Here is a 26,037-nt window from a genome sequence, read left to right on the forward strand (position 1 = left end):
ATTCAAAAGGAACTTGAATGCTCCCTAGATATCATGACCACATATATCCCCTTGATTAAATTAAAGCACCTGATGATTACCTTGGATTCTTTACATATACATAAAAATCCAACCAATTATATTTTGTATATCTGTGTGATACCCACAAACTTGCTAAGGATATTTGATTTTGTTGAATTGCTTAAAAAAATTAACACTTAAATTTTATAGCATGCTGAACTTGCACACATGTGCATGCATTAGAGGAAACAAATATTTTTGACAACTTTGAATTTTATGCATTTTGAAAAAGAGAAAAGAAAATACATTTGGTAATTATTTGAGTTAAAAACAGAAATGCAAATATCCATTGATGTTCTTTTTTCCAAATTTCCCATGATATACCAAAACCACCTGAAGTTTACTCACTTAACTATTTCCCATAAAAAAGCAGAAGAAACAATTCTGTTTTAAAGCTTAATAAAACTGTAATGTGTGTGAATATTATTTAGTATTTTATATATGATTTTTACATTTAGTATATTTAATATACTAAAAATTCAATGACAAATTACTAAGTAAATATAATACTAAAAATATACAAATATGTATAAATATATTCATATATAGCAATAGGCAGACACATATACATTTCTGTGTTTGTGTATGCATGTGTGTGTATCCATAAGTAATATATTTAGTAAACAGCATATTTATTAATTTAGTATTTTATATATAGCTATATATAAAATATATATATACATGTATATAAATATATATTTCACACACATACATGCACACACATACACACCTGGGTGCACGTGTGCATATCTCCAAGTAGAAGTTTTAGAAATCTGAGGAGAGAAGAATTTCATTATCATTGTATGGGGGCAGAGCAGTACTAATATTTAAAGGCAAATCTTTAGAGACTAGGAATTCTGCACCATATAGATGGTCACCTCAATGAAGAGATTCTAAGTCCTTACTCTTTTTAAATTCTTCCAGATATGCTTACAAGTGAAAACCTGGAACCAAGTTGATTTTACATATAAATTTAAATATTTTAGCAGTTTTCCAGTAATGCAAAAAAAGAAAATAAAGCCAAAAGTGATAAATACCATTTTGAGCCAAGGCTTCACACATTCATTTAATCAAATTTAATGGAAAAATATTACCAAGAATACTGCGGTTTCTATTCTTTTGTTGCAACTTCATATCATTTAAGTAGTTACTAGAATGATCACACAATCTAAGTTCAAGATAGCAAGTAAAAAATGTTCTGTTCAACATCAATTTATTCCAGCTTATCTAGATACAGAATACTTAGGTCAGACAGCTATCAGACCTTTTATATCTGAAGGCCCTCTTAGTAATGTTCACTTTGAAATCATTTTTTGGCGTATTATCTGCAAATCTCCAATAAAGCATTATGAAGTACAATGGCCCCCGACGTACAGATGATTTGACTTATCATTTTTTGACTTACAATGTGTGAAAGTCATTCGTATTCACCAGAAACTGTATTTCAAATTTTGAATCCTGATCATCTCCGAGGCTAGCCCTATGCAGGACATACTTACTCTCTTTTGACGCTAGGCAGTGGCAGCGAGCTGCAGCTCGCAAGCAGTCGGCCATCATGAAAGTAAGCAACGGATACATTTACAGCCATTGTGTACCTACACAACCATTGTGTTTTTGAGCTTCAGAACAATGTTAAACCAATTACATGAGATATTCAACATTTCATTGTAAAACAGGCTTTGTGTTAGATGATTATGCCCAACCCTAGGCTACTGTAGGTGTTCTGAGAATGTTTAAGGTAAGGCTAGGCTAAGCTATGATGTTCAGTAGGTTAGGCGTATTAATGCATTTTAGCTCATGACATTTTCTTTTTTTTTTTTTTTTTTTTTTTTTTTTTTTTAATTTTTTTAATGTTTATTTATTTTTGAGACAGAGAGAGACAGAGCATGAACGGGGGAGGGTCAGAGAGAAAGGGAGACACAGAATCTGAAACAGGCTCCAGGCTCTGAGCTGTCAGCACAGAGCCCGACGCGGGGCTCGAACTCACGGACAGCGAGATCATGACCTGAGCCGAAGTCGGCCACCCAACCGACCGAGCCACCCAGGCGCCCCAGCTCATGACATTTTCAATTTAAGATGGGTTTATCAGGATATAACCTTATTATCAGTTTGAGGAAGATCTGTACTTGACTTTAGGTAATAGTATTAATTTCATATATATTGTAGACACTGTAATTTTATGGTTTTTCAAAAGATTCATATAAATTTAGTAAATTAAAATAATATTAGTGATTTGGATTTATATGATTATTTCTGGATTATTGCCATGTCATCATTCGAATCTCACTTAGATTATTTCTTTAAAAAGATGATATTATATTTCAAGTATACCCATATTGAGAAAATTAGAAAGACTTTTATAAATAAAATTTCTAAAAACCCACTAAGTTCTTACTGGTTTTATGAGTATTATCATAATTTATGTTGATATATTTATTACTATAGATTTTTTCAAAGAAACACTAATGTTTACAGTTTAATTGTTTATCTGGAAATATCTGGATTGTTTTTCTAAGCAAAGGTAATTTTAATTACACAATCATAAATTCTAATCAGTTTCACATATGGGCATGTGTGGTCATGAGTGGCATGTGTGGTCATGGTCATGAGTTTCACATATGGGCAGAGAGAGGGAGAGAGAGAGATTCCTAAGCAGGCTCTGCACCATCAGCACAGAGCCCATCATGGGGCTCGATCCCACTAACCATGAGATTATGACCTGAGTCGAGATCAAGAGTTTGGTGCTTAACCTACTGAGCCACCAGGCACCCCCACAGTATGGCATTTTTGAATGATGATCTTGTCCATGGAGCCATGGTCTTCAAGTGTTACAAAAGAAGTCTTACAAAAGCAACACCTCTCTTCTTGCCAGTGCCTCAGTCAGTCACGATTTCAATCACCTCAATTTTCCCATACTGTTTAAAATAATCTCTGAGATGATGTCCTTCAGTGTCTTCTTTAATGCCACCAACAAAAACATTTTTCGCAGTTAAGTGGTACCAGGTCTTTGAGAATCTTCTCTTGAGATTATTCTTTTCTCTTTGGTTCCACACCTCTTCCATCCACTTTGTGTGGCCCTGATTCATGGCTGCATCCACCCCCTCCACAGGGGCATACATGATAGACCCTAACCCTCTGGAAAGTTTGGTGTTTGGATCTCTCGTTCCTACACACTCTGTAAGTGTTCCCCGTTGCTCAAAATTGTTCCTCAAACTCTCATCAATTATTTTTAAAGCTCAAACCTCGGATGAAGAGCCTCCACAGTTCTTCAGGCTCTTTGGGAGATTCTGGTTTAGACATGACAGCAGTGGGAGGGCAGACTTTAACGATGCTTCCTCGGCAGCATTCATGAGAAGAAAGGGGAATTCTGTATTTTTTAATCAATTTTTATGTAAACCTGAAACGGCTCTAAGAAATAAGTCATTAATTATCAAACAAAAGTAATAATTATATTTATTATTACAATTAACAATTATTATACAGAAAACAATACAAAAGATATGCAAACACACGCAAATTCTTAAAATTGCCCATATCTATGACCTCTGCATCTTCTTTTTCTTACTAGCCAAACCTATTTTTTCTGTAAATCTGAATTTTCTACTAACTTTTTAACTGCCTTTGTCTGACTTCTAATACCATATGTTATTCATGGAAACAACCATCCCTAAGGTAATCAATGACATGCATTTCTCTAAAACTATTGAAAAGTTTGGTTTTCATTTTACTTGATCAAGCAACAGAATTTGACAATATTGTAGTATTTTTCCTTCTGTAAATTCTTTGTGTGTGTGAGAGAGAGAGAGAGAGAGAGAGAGAGAGAGATCATACTGCCTTGCTTTACTGTGATTATCTTTGGCTACTGCCCAGTAGATTTATTTTCAGGCTCATTATCTTCCTCCACTCTGCAAATTAACTGTATTTCTACGTTGTTCAGTTGAAACCCTTCTTTGTGTTTATTCTAAGATTTCTCCCTTGAAAAATAAAATGCTTTACTTGTTATTTATGGACTTTATGTATTCTAGTTTACTCATCTGAGTTTGTGATCAATGACATGATTGACAAATTTACTTGTGTGTTTCAAAGTTACTTTAAATCAGCAAGTGCACACTAAATTTATGTTCTCTTTCAAAAGTCAATCCTTTCTTAGAAAACATCATCTTTTTAATCACTTGAAAAAAACGAAACAACAAAAGGTCATTCTGATAACATCTTTCCATCTTGATCTATATCCAAGGGCTTTAGTTTCAAATAATAGAAAAATCTTGCTGGTTTAAACAAAAAGTCAATATATTGACAGCTTTAACTTAATAGTTTGGAGGTTGGATGGAATACAGACATAGTTCTTTTACATCACTAGCTATGTTTCTTGGTGAATCTCTTTTCTATACCCTTATCTGTATCCAAGCTTCAATTTAAGGTTGCAAAACACTAACCATCATACACAGCAGTGTATGTTTCATTATTCAGAACAAGGGCAGAAGGAAAATCACTCTTCTGACAACTCTAACATAAAAGCTTTATTTTCTTCTGGTTTGAAGATACTGGGTAACTTGAATAACCTTGAGCCACAAACATTACACATAAGATAGTATTGGTTTTTTTAAACTAATCAAGGTCTGTTCTTGCAGTTATGACTGGGTTAATCATATTCAAGCAAATGGGGTAGTTTTGAAGGATTATTAAAAAGGTGATAGCCAACTTCAGAATCTATCATTTGTCCACTTAATATTCATATATATCCTCTTTCTCATGCAGAAAGTTTCTAAAATGAACGTGTTTAAATTCATTATATTCAAACATTTTCAAAGGGACACAAATCAATGTTTATTCTAGTTGCTGTGGTAAGCTTTGGTTCTAGAATCTTAGCTAGATCAGCTCTCATTTTAATTGTATCTTGTCAGTGCTCCTCATGTTCCAGTAATTGATAAAATATCTACTTTTTTTTTAAATTTTTTTAACGTTTATTTATTTTTGAGACAGAGAGAGACAGAGCATGAATGGGGAAGGGTCAGAGAGAGGGAGACACAGAATCTGAAACAGGCTCCAGGCTCTGAGCTGTCAGCACAGAGCCCGACGCAGGGCTCGAACTCACGGACCGCGACTTCATGACCTGAGCCGAAGTCGGACGCGACTTCATGACCTGAGCCGAAGTCGGACGCTTAACCGACTGAGCCACCCAGGCGCCCCTAAAATATCTACTTCTAACACACATGATCTGTATTGAAAAAGAACAGAATGTGTGGAGGGAATTACCTTAGTTGATGTGCTAATGTGTGAATTAGTCACTATTGTGGGATGCTGAGATGTTTAATGTGGGTGACCTGGCAGGTAGTGGGGTCTGAAAGATTAGCTAAATAATGAAGAATAAAAAGATAAAGATCAAACTGTAAAAGTTCTAAATGATAAAGCTCAGAATTAAGATTCTAATAACCAAAAATATTATTAAGTAGGGACACAATTATGTCACTTTTGATAATTATGTGTACCCTGTGCTGGTGTAAAGAAGATGGAGTCATGAAGCTATTTAGTCAAGTGAAACTTAATATTAAGTAGTGAGGTCTGTTCAAAGAAACATGAAAAAAGTTAACAGCCATATGGATGTAAGACAATGAGAGAGGTGACAGAATCAAGCACACACTATATGTTTTAAATTTTATGGGATTTTTTTGCATGAGTATCTTATTTGTAGATGCAGTCAATAGTTTATTATTACTTTATATTATTTGTTAAAGTTTATGTATTTTTTTTTAATGTTCATTTATTTTTGAGACAGAGAGAGACAGAGCATGTACGAGAGAGGGTCAGAGAGAGAGGGAGACACAGAATCTGAAGCAGGCTCCAGGCTCTGAGCTGTCAGCACAGAGCCCGACGCGGGGCTCGAACTCACGGACTGTGAGATCATGACCTGAGCCGAAGTCGGCCGCTTAACCGACTGAGCCACCCAGGCACCCCAAAGTTTATGTATTTTTGAGAGAGAGAGAATGAGTGTGGGGAGAGTAGAGAGAGAAAGAGAGGTCAAGAGACAGAATTCTAAGCAGGCTCGGCAGCCTCAACGTACAGCCCGACACAGGGTTCCAATTCATGAAACATGAGATCATGACCTGAGCCAAAATCAAGAGTCAGACGCTAATCGACTAAGCCACTCAGGTGTCCCTAATCCTAATTTAAATACATGTTCTGCTACCTTGCAAAATAAAATGGGAGAAGTATTTTTTTCATTATCTAGATGAATTTGTGTAAAGCAGGTGTTTTTCCCTTAAATGTTTGAAGGAATCTACAATGAAGTTTATCCAAGACTAGAGTTTTCTTTTTGAGAAGGTATAAAATGATGAATTATAGTTTATTAATAGGTAGAGGATTATTCATATTTCTTTTTTTTTTTTTTGTAATTTTTAATGTTTTTTTTTTTGAGAGAAAGGGAGAGAGAGTGCAAGCAGGAGAGGGGCAGAGAGAGGGAGACACAGAATCTGAAACAGGCTCCAGGATCCAAGCTGTCAGCACAGAGCCTGATGCAGGGCTTGCACTCACGAACCATAAGATCATGACCTGAACCAAAGTCAGGAACCCCATCAGATTTCTTATTCTTATGTCAATTATATTGAATTTTTGAGAAAAATTTTCCATACACATTTTTTAAATTTTCGTAATTTTTATTTTTTTATATTTGTAAGATATATTTAGAAATATTTCTTTTTATTCCTGTAGAGAAAATATTTTATTTTCAGCTTTATTAATAGAATACATTTGATTTTTTTAATAAATTTTTGTTTTTAAAATGTGTTTGCTTTTTTTTAAGTTTATTTATTTATTTAGAGAGACAGAGAGGGGGGAAGGGCAGAGAGAGAGAGGGGGAGACGGAATGCCAAGCAGGCGCCGTGTTGTCAGCACAGAGCCCAGCACCGGGTTTGAACCCCCAAACCATGAGATCATGACCTGATCTGACATCAAGAGTCAGACACTTAACCGATTGAGCCACCCAGGTGCCCCTTTAAAAATTGATTTCTGATCTCATATTTATCATAATTCCCTTCTACTTCTCTTGGAACCATTTTGCTTTGCTTTTTCTAGCTTTGTATACTATTTACTACTATATTCGTTTCCTGTGGCTGCTATAACTAATTTGGTGGCTTCAAACAACAGAAATTTATTCTCTCATGGTTCCGGATGCCAGAAAACCAAACTCAAGGTGTTGAAAAGGCTGTTCAACCTCAAAAGTCTCTTCGGGAGGCTTGAATCTTTGCCTTTTCCAGTTTCTGGTGGTTTCTGGCTTTCCAACCTGGGGATTCATCCCTCCAATCTCTTCCTCTGTAGTCACATTGCTCCTTCCTCTTCTGTCTGTCACAGCTCCCTTGTGGATCTCCTACAAGGGAACTTGATATTGGACTAAGGGACCAAGGGGGTACACAGGATGTTCTCTTTATTTCAAGATTCTTAACTTAATCACACCTATAAAGACCCTTATTCTAAATAAGGTAAGAATCTCAGGTTCTGGGAATTAGGTTGTAGACATATCCTTTGAGGGCTACCATTCAACTTACTGCACTTTGGTAGTTACAGGTTTAAATCATAGAGTTCCTGACAGGCGCTTAAGTCTCTCCCACTGAAGACAGACTCTGCAGGTTCCCACAAGGTATGATGCATTTTACTTGCATTATTTGATTCAAAATATTTTATGTATATAAAATATACACATTTTACTTGCATTATTATTTGATCCAAAATATTATTAGATTCAAAATGTTTTGTGAATTCTTCAATGAAACATAGCATGTAACATATTTAGAACTATGTTGCTTACACTATTGTGTCACATCTTCAGTAGTAATTTTTAGATTGCTTTCACTGTGGTTAATAATTAGTCCCAGGATGGTTTTGTTCTTTTAAATAAATTTATATTTTCCCAGAATTTAATCCACATTAAAAGTTCCCACCTTCTGTTGGTATGACTTTTATCAAGTTTCTTTTTTTTTTCAATATATGAAATTTATTGTCAAATTGATTTCCATACAACACCCAGTGCTCATCCCAAAAGGTGCCCTCTTCATCAAGTTTCTTAATCTTGATATTCAAACATTATCTGTCTTGAGTTTTTGTCTGACTTTGTACTGTGGTGTAAGTTGCATCAATATCTCCAATTATGATTCAATATCTTTCAATTTCAACTTTACTTTAGTCAGTTGTTGCTTTATTATATATTTTAAAGTTAAGTTATTAGCTGCATTAAAATTTAGGATTTTTATAGCTTTTAAAATTGAACCTTTAATCATAGCTAAATGTTCCTTTTTATATCATATAATATTTCTCCCTTTAAATCTATTTTGACTCATAGTCATACAGTGTCATCAACTTAAATATTCACATATGCATCCATGGCAAATGATATGCAGAATATCAGGCTAATCTCTTCCTTGTGTTTATGTTATTTAACACTTTCAAATTAGGTCACTTTGACAATCTGGAAGTTCAGTTTTTATCTATCATTGCAATGAAAAGGCCAAAAATCTAAGAATACTCTTTCCTCCTCATTTTCCATTCCCTGCACTGTTAATCCACACATGCCCTGGATGAAATAGCAGTGGGAAATTTGTGACTTATAACACCATCCTTTTCTATGAGGTATTGGTCACTTGAGTTTAGTTATCTTGGCTGTACTCTGAGGTCTTCAAATAATTTATTTGTGCATTTTATACAATGTTTATAATTGATCTCTGTAAGTGGCTTTAACTCTGATATAGCCAAAATCCATTGTGTTTTATTTAGGGTGGTTGGGGGTAAGTAGGCAATACCGGAACAGGGATCAGTTACTTGATTCTCATTCATTTCAAGTCATGCCCGGAGGCAATCTGCCCTTTAAGGTGGACACAGCTTATCACAATCAAACTTCTAATAGTTCTTCGGAATTCTTGATTCAACTCATAGCTATTCCTCTGTGTTAGTTGTGGGAAGAGGAGACACACACACAAAGCTGTGGCTTATAGAAGAATAGAAGTTTATTTCTCTCTAATGGAATGGTTCAAATGAAAATGTTCCTGGTTAGTATAGCAGCTCTTCCATTGTAAATATACTGCTGTTTCAATCTCTATGTTCACAGTGGATGCCATGGTTTTCATCTTCCTGCAGTGTGGGGAATAAGCTTAGGAATTCCCTGGGCTTACACCAATGGGTTAACAAGGCTCAAAGGATTACAAAGCCATAGGATCACACCTGAGTTTGGGTAAACAAGATTAGGACCCCAGAATAGAGAGGGAGGGGCAAAGTCCCCAGAATAGGGAGGGCAAAGGCCCCAGAATAGAATAGGGAGGGGGTGCAGAGCCCCCAGAATAGAGAGGGAGGGACAAAGGCCCCAGAATACAGAGGGGCACAAAGGCACCCAATACAAAGTTATAGGAGGTAAGCAAGATTAGGCCTTCAGGGAGGAAGCACCCCACAATTTAGTAGTATAGCAGAAAGCTACTTTCACAGGAGGGAAGGACCAAGTTAGGTAAACAGGTAAATTGAGGTATAGACTGCTGTGCTGCAGGTGAACAATCCCAGAGCTGGTTAACAAAAGAAAAGGTGCCTTGTTAACCCCGAGGTTATTTCCCCTATCTGCCTTATACCTTAGGCTAACTAAGATAAAGAGATACAGTGCCTCCTGTCTCCGTTAACAACCATCTGCCCATCTGCAGGGCACCAGGATTTTGTTTCATATTGACCCAAACCCCAAACACCGTATATCTTCAAAACCCCCCTTTCCCTCATGCCCATGAGTTAATGTTCACCAATTCATTGTTTCCTGGTGCATGACCTCACATTTGTGAGCCTTCTGATCCTAATAAATATGGGGCAAGGACACTTATTCGGGGCTTTTGTCTTTTCCGGGACATTAGCCATCTCTCGCCTTTCATCCTGCATCCTGCTCTTTTGCTGGCCAAAAGAGAACTTCATATTTAGAGTCTATGACACCCCAGAACTTGCTAAGAGATAGAAAAGTAGGGTAAAGATGTTCATTCTTATTTAGAAGTGACCCATAAGTGGTATACTGGTACAAGAATTTGGATACATAGCCACAACATGCTGCATTAGTCAAGATGAAACTTGAGAGTTCCACAATAAAGAAGGAAGTGGATATAACCACATAGCTAGAAGTCCCTGCCATAGTTCTTTGCTTTCCCAGGAATGGAAAAGGCATGAACAAGATATTCCTACACCATGGATGTTTAATGCCAAACACGAAACTCAAAGCTCTGGTCTTTTGTAAGGAGTCAGATATTACCACCCCCACTCCTGCACGGTCACTTTCTACCAAATAATATTAGTATTAGGTGACACTGTTCTCCTGAGAATGCACTCATGGAAAATTACACTGTGTAAAGTACATCCTCCACAGCCAGTTTATAGCTTATTATAGCATACTCACAACGACATAGAATTGAATTTTTTTATGCAGGCTTTCAGTTCAGTTTCTTCTAAGATCTGCAACATATTTCATTTTCTCTTTGACTGACTTTCACCATACTAAGTCCAGTTTTGTGAAGTAGTGTTTTAAGTACAATTCTGGAAGTTTAAGGTAGGTATCATATTTCAATACATTGCATGTAATACTTTGGCTTCCCAGGATATACAGGTCAGTATCGAAACTGTCATGTTAGGACATTCTAAGACCACATGGCAATGCCATCCTTTTCATAAAATTTAGTCATTTATCTTTGTCAATCAGCTTAACTACAGTTTCTAGTACAGTTAATATTATTAAGATATCTGTTTCAATGCACAATGGAAATAGAAGTACAGAATAAAATTACCTTTTAATCATTTTTTTAAAATTTATTTTATATGGTTTTAAATGAAACTATTGAAGTTAATGGTGATAACCAAATTGGAAGTATCTCTTATGGCTGAGTGAATCTTTAACACATTCAGAAGAGCTTCTCATTCTGCACATCAATTATCACCATTGTATGTTTCCCAAGGATCATTTATGATGGACTTTCTCTGAAAATGTAGAGATATATAGATGCCTAAACATTTCAAGTTTGAGTATTTTATCTTTTTTAAAAAAATACATTTGGTAAATGGAAATAAGGTTTGACAAGGTCAAGTGTACTTACATTAGATCAGCTGTTGTGGACTGTTCCAACTGTGTTTTTCTGTCCAGTCTATATGTATTGTTCAAGATAAAGATATTTTGCAGGAAAGAGATACTTTGTAAATAGTTATTGAATGGGAAGATGAATGAAATAAATAATCAATAGAGAAAACTAAAGAAAAATGAATACCCATTTTTATGTGGCATGTATGAGTCGACATTTGAAAATTTACATGAGGCCATCTGAAAAGCAGGAAGTTATATATGTCTAGAATTCCAGAACTGGGTCACAGTTTTCTACACTGAATAATTTATACAAATATGTATATAAGGAATACCTTTTTTTAAAAATTTTTTTTTAATGTTTATTTATTTTTGAGACAGAGACAGAGCATGAACGGGGGAGGGGCAGAGAGAGAGGGAGACACAGAATCGGAAGCAGGCTCCAGGCTCTGAGCCATCAGCCCAGAGCCTGACACGGGGCCCGAACTCACGGACCACGAGATCGTGACCTGAGCTGAAGTCGGACGCTTAACCGACTGAGCCACCCAGGCGCCCCTATAAGGAATACCTTTTTAATAAATGTTGAAAATAAATCCCAGATCACTAATATTCCATTAAGAAGGTTAAATTTAATTGTGTGTGTTACAGATATTATCTTTCTATTTACCCAACTGACAAGGAAAATGTAATTATTTTTGAAACATTATAATATGCTAAGAATGTGTGACCTGTCCACAGTTTAAGCAGTAAAGCTCACTCCAAGGTGTTCTGCTCAAGCTTAATATTAGTATACCTAAACTACACTGATTTTTGATTAAACATGCTAACGTACCAACTACCAATGGCATATCCTGTGAAGTGTTAGAAAAGACAACCAAGTATTAAATGAAGAAGAATTGCTCAATACTTGATAAAATTTATTTTTCTACAGTTATGCTGACCTGTTTACATAATACTTGGGAAGACATATTCTTATTTAAAATACTCATTTTAATGTATAATGTAAAATTTCTCATGAAAAATACAATCTTATTTTCATATATTTGGAAAATCAGATGTTCCTGTTCAGTGGATAATCACCGATATACTAACGTTACATGAATAGGATAAAACAAGGTTCTGTACTAAAAATATTGAAAACTTTAAAAGTTGTGAATTGATCCTTTCAATTTTATGTTCTGGTGTTTTGGAGATGCTCAGAAACCAGAAGTCACATAAATGGATTAATTCTAAAATTGTTTAAACATTAGCCATCATCACAATTTAATGTTTAACAATTCTTGCCAGATTCATGACTTCATATATTTCACTAAATAAAACTTTTCCCTTATTTTATTAATTGTAGATTGCATATGATTCTTAATGAAATATTCACATTTCATTGACAAACCAAGGTAGCACTGCAGGTGTCCCAAGTTGTAAAATGTCACACACATTTTAGTAAAAGTGTAAGCACTATTAACTGAGGATTTAAATACATTAGCTCACGTGATTCTCTCAACAGCTCCATACAACAGAATAATTAGGTAAAATAATAATGAGTTTCTATAATAGATAAGGCCCCAAATCTTAGTGGCTCACTTAACACAATAGAATTAATCTTATTCATGTGAATTCTAAATGAGGGCTTCCTGATTTGGACTCAATTCCATCCAATCTATTCAGGACACCAGGCTGATAAAAGTTCTTCCCATTTCAAGACAATATTGCTGGGGACATCAATATCCAATCAGCAGATTGGGAAGTGAAAGAATCATATTCAGGAAGTTATGATAAGCCAGACTTTGCTCTAATATCACCAGTTCTAACTCTGTCACATGGTAATGACTCAGAAAACAGGGAGCCTTATGAGCACAGGGAAAATGGTCTATTTTCTGTGCCACCAGTCTCTTGTTACAGTTTGCCCTTCTATTCATCAAATCCCAATTTCATCATTTTTCTGCACACAGAATATGTTCATTCTCTGATAAAGATTCAGGGTATATCTAACAAGTTTCTGTATTCAATTAAATGGAGCTATGATGTAGAATATAGGAATGAAGAAGACTAGTAATTTGTTCTCAACTTATACAATACTCAATGGTAGAGTAGGAGCAAGATCATTGCAACTAACTTCATTTTGAAAATGAAGTAGAGAGAAACTCCAATGCAATGGTAAAGTCCTGCCAACTGGCATTGAAAAGATCCTTGATTGCAACCTAACTTTGCTCTCTGAGAAAATTCTCTCATTTGTTTCCTTTTGGAGCCCCTTGCTCACCTTTCTTGGACATCCCTTGTCCTTTCCTCTCAGGCCACACAAAGTGAATATTGAGGCAGAAGGCTGCCTCTGGTATGTGAGGCTTCCATAGACAGCCTCCCAGGCATGCAAGTTTGAGAACTTGAGTTCAGTTAAAATCTGTATAGTCAAGATATATTTGAGTTCCAGTAGCTAGTTTCATTGACATTCCCTTAGAAGAATAGTAGGTTTCTAATTTACTTGTTTCTAGTAAGTACCATGTGCCAGTAACCATACTGGAATTCTGTACTAGACAAAACTCCAAAATGTAATTCCTTTCCTTGCCTTACTTTGCATTCTATTTTCTTCTTTCCGAAAAAAATGACAGCTACACTGAGGCAATCTGTCTTACATGGGAAAGAAATACTCTCAGTCATATTTGTGTCACAGGGATGATTCTTAATTGGCTGCTTGTACACACTTTTTTTTTTCAGCTTATTTTTCCCTTCAAGGTGAAAGAAGAGCCAATTTATCTACCTTTTGAGGTTTCACATTAGCTGGCAGTTTTCATTCCAACAGGTAAAAGTATTGTGTCATTTACAGGTGAGAGGAATGAAGTACAAACTAAAGGTTATGTGACATATCTTGTGTTAAGGTTTTGAGGCTAAGGTTTAAATTCAGCCATTTTCCAAAAGATAGCATCCGCTTCTATACTGTCCCTCACATCTGTTATCTTCTGCCCATAGCACTTCTCTCTGTGGGGCTTAAATACCAATCTATATGGCATAGAAGTGGGATAGACTTTATCCCATGCCCCCATCATCCTCATCAATCATTATTATGCGTTTCTTCAGAGCTAACCCCTCTTCTATATTTCAGTGACAAACTGAAGTTCTTTTGCTCATATTCTCACTGATATGGTTATCTGGAAGTAGATGCCATTAACATTTCTTCTACACCCACGGGCAAGTCCAAGTTTTTCTTACACTGCCAGAACAGCTCATGCTACATATGCAAATCTCCAAACATATGACAAATTTGCATTTTTGCAGTGGTATTGACTTTTTTTTTAAGAGAATGCACACATGTTAAGTCTAGGGTTATATATATATATGCATGTTTGTGTGACCACATCATACAATTTTTCATAGCACTTTGAATTCCAGTGGAAAAATATTTTAAGTGGCATAATATGATAGATATATTTATTGTGCATTTTCCCCTAAAATACTGTCTTTATTTAAACATTATCATATTTTTGTACCCATGCCTGTCAATTAGCAGAAATATTTAAAATGAACATGGGAGGACCCAGCACTGAAGATCCTAAGGCAGTATGTCTGGGAGAGATCCTTTCTCTCTCTCTCTTTCTCTCTCTCTCTCTCTGTCTCTCAGTTCTGTAGTGTATTTTGATGCTTTAGGTGAATACACCAATGCTTTCTTAATTTTTTTTTTACGTTTATTTTTATTTTAGAGAGAAAGAAACAGAGCGTGGGCAGGGGAGCAGAGAGAGAGGGAGATACACAATCTGAAGCAGACTTCAGGTTCTGAGCTGTCAGCACAGAGCCTGACGCTGGGTTCAAACTCATGAACCGCGAGATCGTGACTTGAGCCTAAGTCGGAGGCTCAACTGACTGAACCACCCAGGCACCGCATTCACTGCTTTCTTTAACAGGTCTGTGGTAGGCAAAATATTGGTTCCTCAAAATCCCAATGTCTTAATTCCAGGAAACTGTGAATATATTACCTTGACATGTCAAAAGGGATTTAGTATATATGATTAAGATTAAAACCAAGATAAGAAAATTATCTTAGATTCTCCTAGTGGTCCTAAAATAATCTCATGAATTCTTAAAAGCAAAGAATCAATCAATCCTAGCTATGGTCAGAGGTAGCAATCGTCATAGCTATGGTCATAGAGAGCTATGGAAGGAAAGGGCCAAGGAATGTTGTGACCTCAAGAAACTGGAAACGCAAGCAAATGGATTCTCTCTTAAAGCCTCCAAAAAGGAATGCAGCCTCACCTACTCATTGATTTTAGCCCAATGAGACCTGTGTTAGACTTCTAACTTATAGAATTGAAGACATTAAGTCTGTATTGTTTTAAGCCACTAAACTTGTGGTAATTTGTAACAGCAACAATAGAAAACTAATATGCTGTCTTTATAACTTATATATAACTTCATTTTAACACATGATTGTTTCTTATTTCTTTTTAGTTGGATCTCTTTGTATTAAAAACCAACCACACCAAACAAAACAAAACAAACAAAATTAAAAAAAAAAAGACACCTAAGGCCAGCATCCACTTATTTTACAAAGCCTGAAATTTCAGTGTTTTACATAATCGTGAATGGTGAGTAGAGTTTCTTATTATTCCAAAATTGGCAACTAGACTACACAGCTGAGGAGAGAGGATATGCTTCCTAATTTAATACTAAAGAAAGTCACAGATAAAAATTTGTGGTGTCAGAATAAAGGACACTATTGCCTCTCCCTACTACTTGGTGGCTAGTGAACTGTAGAAACTAACCATTCTCATTCTTATCTGGGGACAGCACTTTGAAAGGAAGTTCCTTACAGTTTGACATGGTTCAGGAAGGCTGGGTGGTTCAGTAAGTTAAGCGTCGGACCTCAGCTCAGGTCACGATCTCATGATTCATGGGTTTGAGCCCCAGGCTGGGCTCTGTGCTGACAGCTTGCTAAGGGCCTGGAGCCTGCTTCAGATTCTGTGTCTTCTCTCTCTGTTCCCCCCCCCTGCTCACACTCTCTCTTTGTCTCTCAAAAATAAGTAAGTGCTAAAAAAGTTAAAAAAAAAAGATTCTGACATGGCTCCCTTTAAGTGAGAGCACTTTTTGTGTTTCTTCGTGGGTACTTCTGATGGCAGGAGAATTGTCATTTGGCCTGCATCAGTTGGATAGTGTATCTGAGTAGAAATGGGTAGAAACTGTATTCTTCATCAGATATATCCTTATATCCTTAGCATAGGGCTTGGTCTAAAGAAAGCATGCAAAAAAAAGAGGTTAGAGTGGGAGAGAGCCAAAGCATTAGAGACTGTTAAAAACTGAGAACAAACTGAGGGTTGATGGGGGGTGGGAGGGAGGGCAGGGTGGGAGGGAGGGCAGGGTGGGTGATGGGTATTGAGGAGGGCACCTTTTGGGATGAGCACTGGGTGTTGTATGGAAACCAATTTGACAGTAAATTTCATATATTAAAAAATAAAAAAAAAATAAAAAATTAAAAAAATAAATAAATAAATAAAAAAAAAAAAAGAAAGCATGCAATAATTGTGTCATGAATCTGTGCTCTTAATGTAAAACAACATGCATTAATTAAATGCGGAGGAAATGAGCTTTATATCCCTAAATATAAATTATAGAATTTCCATTTAAGTAATGCACCTTTCAATGTAAAATTTAAAAAAAAATGTCATATCTTATGCATACATATGCAGAAAAAAGCTAATTGCCAGAAAGACAAGAAGGTCATATTCAGATTTAATAATTACACAGACATGACCGAATTAACTGATAATGAGAATGAGGATAAATAATGGACTTTTATTACTATGTGATAAACGGTTTAAAATTTTATTTTACCACAGTCACACTTTCAAAAATATTATATTTGTAGTCAAATGACCTTTTCTAGGAAACAAAAGTATGTATGGCTACATAAATATTTTGCAAAATGGTTTTACGCTTAGGTAGCTTTTCTATTTAAAATTCATTATTTTGTACCCTTGTGTTTCAAAAGATATACTACCTAAAAATGAGTAGTCACTTAAAAATTGGTTATTTTCTAAAGTCAATATATGATAAAATGAAATAGAACACCTAGAGTAGTTCAAAATCAAACTACTTATATCCAGCTTAGAATAATGACAATATTAGTAGGTAATAGCTTTTCAAATAATGTACTCTGTTTTGATATAAGAATAAGGTGGTTCTGTACATAAATATATGATGATGGTTCATTAAAAACTAGTGGTGTCAAAACCTCAGTTAGGTAAGAAAATAAGCATATATTAGGAACACATCTAGGGAGGTCAACCAGATGCCTCTGTTGAACTTGGGTTGATTTGATCTCATCTGAGAATTGGCTATCTGACAAATAATCTAGGATGATGGTGGCTCAGACGATTGGGGTAATTTGATTCTGTTCCATGTGTTGCTCTTCCTCCTTCCTGGAATGACTTGGATATCTTGAGAAAGTCCATCTGACAGCAATGGCAGAGAGTAATGGCAAAAGCAGAAATGTGTAAGCCCTTTATACATCTGGCCAATAGTCCATCCCCAGAACAAGTCATAAGACCAGGCTAGAGTCAAAGTGGAAGGGCGCTGAAAGTTTGTAAGGCAAATGGTGTGATCACAAGCAGGGGTTAAAAACTGGGGACATTAATATGCCATATAGTCAAACCTCAGCTGAAATTATTCATGACTCTCCCACATCACAAAATAGTCTCAGTCCTCTTCCAGAAACCTCAATTATCTCATCCACCGCTCATCAGTATTGCTCTGTGTGTCATCTACATCAGCGCCAGGCACAGCTTCTCCTGATTTGGAGATTTCAAACTAAAAAGGGCAAGATATTATGCTCAACCCCCAACAAACAGTAGTTAACGGCTTTAATAAACACTGCTCTTTGAAACATAAGAGAATGGTAGGTACATGGCAGTACTGTTCCATAATAATTTTTTGATGCCACCGGGTAATCGTTGCCAAGTATCCTACACCAATAGGATGTATCCCTTGATTAAGCCCCGCTTCTGCTCCCTGGGAGTAATTTACCACTTCATCATACACCATGACTTTGGGCTGTGTTCTTTATCTATTTTTTTTTTTCATACATCCCTTGACTCTCCTTGGTAAGTTGTGAAAATTATACTGGGAAATATGCCCTTTGAGCAAAATTTCAATATATTTTTCACCTGTAGAAATCTAGGAAGGATTATATTAGTGAGGGTTCTCTAGAGAAAAAGGACCAATACGAGATTATATATAATAATAAATATTATATATATGAATGATATTAAGTATAAATAAATAGGAGGTAGCTTTAAAAAAATATAGGGGGATTATTCGTTTATATGCAATAGATGTCACAAACATTTTCTCCCCAGTTTGTTTTATATCTTTTGGTTTGTTAATGACTTTTGTTTTCCATATGAAGTTTTTGGTTGTCTAACTTATAAATATTTTTTTGTCATTACATCTGAATTTTGATACATAGTTAGAAAGCGTATACCTACACCCATGTAATATAGAAGTGCTTTAAGAGAAATAATTGATTGACAATTCTTTCTAGGTTTTCTGTTGAAATTGTTTTAAGTTTTCTACGTTGGATGGGGTCAGTTTTTGCTAAAGCATATTTTCCTAGGCAATTACCTACTTCATCTGTATATTGAAATTTACTTCCTTGGACTTTTACAAACAATTAACTTATGCTTTTATTATCCTGTTTTTTTTTCTATTGAAATTTTACATCTCCCTTCTCAATCCAGTATAAACCCAATTCACTTACTGACTGCACTGAAAAGTTCAGCTCTTCAAATTATAACACAGAAAAACTTCTCTGTGTGACATCAATACCACCAGCATTCTCAATGGTTCTCTTATACAAAATAGAATAGCAGGATACATGTAAATGCAAGATGTGGACAGTGACCAAAAGACAGTAAGAGAAGATTGACAAATATTCCCGAAATTGTAGTTGAAATAAATGGACTGTAAAAATAGCCACAATAAAGAGAAAGATGAACAACATGGATGAAAAAAAAAAGATGGCATCTAACAGAGTACTGGATTCAGTTTAAAAAATAACTAATTTGACCATTGATAGAGAATGCAGGGTGAGAGAAATTACTCAAAGCACTTGAGACATTATGACGTGTACTGCACAGAGCAAAGAGACCACCCAGGTAGCTAATACTCAATGTTAGGTTAACAGATTTCAGAATTCTCTAGAATTTTTAGTGTATGTTCTACATTATGTGAAGATGATATTCTTATAGAAGCCTGCACTCTCGAATAATTAGAGACGACTGGCTCAAGAATAACCATTGTTTATTCTGTGAATGAATTATTTTATCTTCAGAATGGGATGTCTATTCTGTCTTATGTTTGTCTATTTTGGGGGGCAAGGGACTGTATTTCTAATGCAGGAGGAGCGTATATAAGTAATATATTTCTGTTTGGTAGCCACCTCTTATGTCAAACTAAAAGTGGGGAATATATCTAAAGAAACACCAACTTGTTATTTTTATATTACATAGCTAATTTCAACTGATTTGCGATCTTAAAAATGTACTCTGAAGTCAGGGAAGAACTCAAAAGGGAATTCAATAGCTGACTCATAATCTTGTACAAGAATCAATTTTATAAGTGCAAAAACACTTGTTGCTATTTTATGAGAAGATCTAGAAGGAGTATTTATATTAATATTAATACATGTAAAAATGTATGGAAAACACCTAAGAAATGCAAAACAAAGAAAACCATTGTTGAAAAATAGGCATTAATAATAAAGTGGATGTATTTGTTTCTATTTTACTGAGTGGATTCAAGTAAAATATGATAAACTCATTAATCTAGTAAAAAGAAAAAAGTCAAACTAATTTATGTAGCAGATTATTGCATATATGACCAAGAAAGATAAACTAATAAACTATTTGAATGCTTTAATAGTAATACCCAAATCTTTGAAATGGTAGAACACATATAAGAAGACTTTTGGATTAGACGAGGTGGCAAAGTCTTAAGTTCAATGTGAAAGAATATTAATAATTCTTGTGCAGAAGGTTGTCATTTCTGTGGGTCAGAACGTTATTGAAAAAATAAATTTTCAAATAGAATTTCAGAATATTTGAAGCCATTTCCATGCTAAAGTCTAAATTGCTCTATGACCAATTAGAAGTCCAATAATCTGATTTATTTTAGATTACCTTTAGAATATATAACAAGGTCTCTAATCAATCATTGTCATTAGAGCAGTCAGGTCTTTAGGTCTCTCCAATGCTATACCCTCATTAACATAGGAGAGACCCCATTTCTTCTTCTTCTTCTTCTTCTTCTTCTTCTTCTTCTTCTTCTTCTTTTAATGTTTATTCATTTTTGAGAAACAGAGCACAAGTCGGGGAGGGGCAGAGAGAAAGGGAGACACAGAATCCGAAGCAGGCTCCAGGCTCCAAGCTGTCAGCACAGAGCCCAATGCAGGGCTCTAACTCACAAACTGCATGATCATGACCTGAGCCAAAGTCAGACACTTAACCAACTAAGCCACCCAGGTGCCCCAGCGACCCCATTTCTTAACCCCAATTCCCTTTTCCTTTGAAATAATGAATACCATATGGATATTTAATTATAATGTGTCCTCTTTTGTCTCTATAACTGTTTTCTAAAGAGTGTATATTATGTCACTCTGAATTTCTATAGTCAACCCAAGTATCCTATTAACCTATGGGACTAGGACTAGATCTTTTTTGTTTGTTTTTCAGTTTAGAGCATGACACTCACTGCACTCGGTATGTGTCCAAAGTGCTCTTCCTTGTTTCATAAGATTTAAGGATTCTTTCGCTTCAGGACAGAACACAATGGCATTTGAAAAGCTAGAAGGCAGAACTCTATATTGCAGCCCCAAACAAAAAGGCTGTCAGGCAGGACCATACAGGGAGGTGCCTTTGGAGAGGGTAACTGAAAGTTGGTATGCATCAAGCAGAGTCCTGTTACTCAGCTTTCCCAGGTTCCCTGAGGGTTGGCTTATTTGAATAATTTTGGTGGACCCTGGGGCATAGGGATTGCCCTGGTTGTGTGCTGCTTGTTCCCTGGGCTGATACTTAGGGTTCCTATCTATGAAAGCCCAATAAAGGACGTGATCGAGGTGTGGACCTAATGAACTGTTCAAGAAGCTACCTGGCCTTTTTCAGGATATCATAACTGGGCCAAAAAAGTGCAAACACACCAACCAACCCCAGATTAAACTGTATTATCGTCCTTAAAAGGAATCTTGGCACTTGTTGCCTTAGCTGATGCCCAAAGAACAACCATACCTTCCTCCAATAATTGTGTTAAAAGAAAGCTTAATTTCTCTAAAATTGTGTCCAGCATGGGAGTAAAATGGGACTGACTAAATGTCCAGATAGTTGAGATTAGAATAAATGTATATATTTCTTCTCATAAAAGATCCGATCCTAATCCTGAGTCCTTGCAAATCCTCATCTTTACTAATCAACAAACCTGATAAATATTGTTTTGTACAAGGCCTAAAGACACTACACTGCATTTTCCTGTTTTTAAAATGTGTCATGTGGTGTCTCCTGGATTGGATGGAGCCCCCAAAAGTGGGGTGACCATTGATCGGGTGGAAGCCAGTGACACACGCTGGTGGTGAAAGAACTCACCTGAGGCAAAACAAAGGAGATAGAAGTTTAGTGGATACACTGGAAGGGAGCAGTGGACAAGACAGCAGAGTCATTGTCTGTAACAAGGCAGTGGGTGGGGGCTTTATTTAAAGGAAGAAGGTGAGGCAGCTGGGGACATAATGGATTTTCCCTTCTTTGGTTTGTGTGCATGATTGTAAATAGCCCATTGGTTAGTCAGGGCTTATGGATATTTTGAGGTGGGTCGCCTGATGGGCTGTTAGTACGCAGCCAGGTGGTCCTGTGGGCCCTTTTTACATTCCATGGCTCAAGTCTGTTGCCTAAAAGCGACCTCTACATGTCACTCCTATTATTTTCCATGCATTTCACCTGTTTCTAAGTACGTCATTATTGTGGTAACTTTATTCTACACTTTATCTATCCTTATGAGCATTTTTGCCTTTATTTTATTAAGTCATTCATTATATTTATAGCAGAATTCCCCAACACTACCCTAAGAGATTTTAATTTTTTTATGTTTCTTTACTTTTGAGAGAGAGAGAGAGAGAGAGAGAGAGAGAGAGAGAGAGAGAGACGGTGTGATTGGGGAGAGGCAGAGAGAGAGGGAGACACAGAATTAGAAGCAGGTTCCAGGTTCTGAGCTGTCAGTACAGCGCCTGACCCATGGCTTGAACTCACGTACGGGGAGATCATGACCTGAGCAGGTCAGACGCTTAACTGACTGAGAAACCCAGGTGCCCCTACCCTGAGAGACTTTAATTTGTTGTTTTTGTTGTTACAATTGTTTTCCTCTCAAATTCTTGAGAAAAAAAAGTCCTAAAATGTCGTTTTCTGTCCTTTATCGCTATCGTGATGAGTATTTGCTGGCTTCTTCCACAAAAATGATCACATATTATGATTCTTAATTTTTCTTGAAGTTTTCTTATAAGATAAATTTATAAAGTTATATTTCATCAAGAATTTGCTTAGTTGAAGGAGAAAAACAAAGTTGGAAAATTGATACTATTCATCAAGACTTACTATAAAGCTAAGTAATCAAGACAAGAGTGATATTGGTGAAAGAATAGACAGATCATTAGAACAGAATAGAGTGCCAGGAAATAGATACATACATACATAGTCATACGGGCAATGCACATAAATATATATACAGTCAATACACATACACATACATACAGTCAAGTGATCTTTCATAAAGAAAGGAGGACAATACGATGGAGAAAAGATAGTCTTTTCAACAAATGATGTTGGAACAACTGAGCATTCACATGCAAAAACTGAATCTACACACAGGCTTTAAACGCTTCAAAAATTACTAATAAATCACAGACTAATTATAAAATATGAAACTATAAAACTCCTAGAAGATAATATAGAACAAAATCTAGATGGCTTAGGGTAAAATGATGATTTTTTTAGATATAACACTCATGGCATGCTCCATCAAAGAAATAATGTATACACTGGGCTTTGTTAAAATTCATAAAAATGTTTACTCTGGGGTGTCTGGGTGACTCAGTCAGTTAAGTGTCCAACTCTTGGTATCGGCTCAGGTCATGATCTCATGGCCATGAGATTGAGCCCCGTGTTGGGCTTCATGCTAAGTGTGGAGCCTAAGATTCTCTCTCCCTCACCTTCTGCTTTCCTCTAAATAAATAAATAAATAAATAAATAAATAAATAAATTTCCAAGGTGGGAGGGAAGGTCTACTTTGTGAAAGACAATGTCCTAAGAATAAGAAGGCAAGCCACAGAATGGGAGAAAATATTTGCAAGATGCACATCTTAAGAAAGACTATTATCCAAAACATATAGAATCCTTAACATTCAAACTTCAGCAAATAAACAATATGATTAAAAAATAGGGCAAAGATCTTAAGTGACACCTCATCAAAGAAGGTATACAGATGGAAAATAAGCATATAAAAAATGTCCTGTCCCATACATTATCAGAAAAATGAAAATTAAACAATAAGATACCACTCCACAACTCTTAGAATGGCCAAAATCAAGAACACTGACAACACCTAATGCTGGCAATGATTCGAACAAGAAGAACTCTCACACATTGCTGGTGGGAGTTAACGTGGTACAGCCACTTGGCATTCCAGAAGTGAAGTAATACTGCTTTTTATTTATTTTTGTTTATTTATTATAAACTTACTTATTCATTTATTTTGTTTTAAATAATTTATCTTCAATGATATATCAAATAGTTCATCGATCTGGAATCGTTCTTCATATTTTTAGACTACTCTTCTCACTACTCCTCAAAAAAATAGTGTATTAAAAAAAAAGACTTGGCATCTCTACACTGGGGCTGGTTCCTTAGCAGCCATTCTCTGTCCAACCAAATAGCCGATTGGTAATTGGAACCAACCAGAGCTGCACTGGGGATGGATGGTGACAGTGTTACTGTGATAAATGTGATAGAGTGATAGATGCTTCTCCACTATCCATTCTATACACTGCTTTGGAGGAAGTCATGTTATACTACCTCATGATGATACTGAAGACAGCATGAATGATCAAGAAGACATAAATGGTTCAAAGTAAAGTTTCAAAGAGAAACACATATATTTTCCGATTGGAAATGTACCTAGGATGATGAAAAGTGCCATACCTCAAATGGGAAAGATTGGAAAAGATGCCCAAGAATGTGTTCAAGAATGTATGAATTCATTAGCTTTATTATAGGTGAAGCAAGTGAAAGATGTCATCAAGAAAAATGGAAGACAGTGGAGAAGATATTGTCTTTTCCATGTCTACCTTAGGCTTCAACAGTTATGTAGAACCACTAAAATTATACATTCAGAAATTCAGAGAGGCTATGAAAGGAAAGAAAAGAATTGGGGGAACAGTCACAGCTATAGAAGGACTAAGTGAAGAACTTATAGAGGAGGCATTTACCAACCAGTTACCAGCTGGCCTAATAATCGCAGATGGTCAGCAACTAAATATATTGTGGGTTTTTTTGTTTGTTTGTTTGTTTTTGTTTTTGTTTTTTTAGGGGAGGGGCAAAAGTGAGCGAGGGGCAGAGAGAGGGAGAGGGAGAGAGAGAGAACAAAGTGGGGCTCACCCAGGGCTCATGTTTTTACCTTAAGTGGGGCTGGAGCTCACCAGAATTGGGGCATCAGCTCACCTGAAGCACAAGTCAAGCTCACCCAAAGTGGGAGTCATGCTCACCTGACACAGGCTCAAACTCACCAACCGTGAGATCGTGACCTGAGCCAAAGTCAGATGCTTAACGACTGAGTCACCCAGGTGCTCCCAAAATGTGTGATTTTTACAACATCATATCAACAGATTTATGGTCTTCAGCAAATTCAGTTTTCACGACCTGAAGAAATGGTGGAATGGGGAGTGTCAGAGAAGCAAAAGAGTCTATGTGATTCTGGGACAGACATTCAGAAGGAAAAGAGGAGAAAAGATGTCTTTGTATAGTAAATAGCTATAATGTAGCTTTCTGATGCTTGATTAATTGAGGTGTCAATTCTTACTTGAGAGAATCCTTTTCATGAATGATTTTAAAGAAAAAATTGGATTTGCAAGGTATAAGATATTTTTGTTTTGTTTGAGAGTTTCTTGCTCTGTATGACTCCTGTATGCATGGTATATTGCAATTTGTTACTGACAGTGATTTGTAGATAGTTTCTTACTTTCATATTGAGTCATGTTTCTTTTGTAATCCAAGTAAGCAGCTAAGTTAATTTATGATGTTTGTTATCTTAATAAAATATAAGGGTAGGGTTCACTTTGGGAAAAAAAAAAGTAAGAATTTCTCAAAAATCAAAGTCAATAAAATGATGAGAATGTAACTTAGCTTTTGAACAGCTGTTCTAAGTTCACAAATAAGTCTATAGGCTCAGCAATTTCCAATCAGTTTCTAATCAATAACTAATCAACCTCACTTCCGTATCTATAATTTATGTTTTAATTTGTAAAGCAAGATTTTATTCCTTTTGTTTTGCTTCTCTTTTAACCATTATTTTGTAACCTAGTATTTCTATGTGTCCGAGGCATAAAGGAGGTAATAATGTTTGTGGAAATGCTGAAACAGTTTTCTGGTTCAGATGTTTTAGTCATTAATATTTGTATATTTTTATTTTCTTTGTGTTTATGTGCTTGTTTGATTTTCTTTTAGAAGGAGCTGAGTGACTGAGTTATTTAACATTGGAACAAAATTTAGAGTCAATTTCCAATAGATGAAATGTATAGTACCAATCAATCACTTGATTTACTTCATATGTTCACCAATATTTATTGCATAAAAAAATCCATGGCTATCTCAAATCCACTTTTCCAATTCTTT

At 35.8% G+C, this 26,037-nt stretch overlaps 1 pseudogene; it reads left to right on the plus strand.

Annotated features, from left to right (window-relative positions):
- The first annotated feature begins 20,940 nt into the window (after positions 1-20,940).
- LOC102959258 lies at positions 20,941-25,169 on the plus strand (annotated as a pseudogene).
- The last annotated feature ends 868 nt before the right edge of the window (positions 25,170-26,037 follow it).

The sequence above is a fragment of the Panthera tigris genome, chromosome A1 (assembly GCF_018350195.1).
Source record: "Panthera tigris isolate Pti1 chromosome A1, P.tigris_Pti1_mat1.1, whole genome shotgun sequence".
NCBI lineage: Eukaryota > Metazoa > Chordata > Mammalia > Carnivora > Felidae > Panthera > Panthera tigris.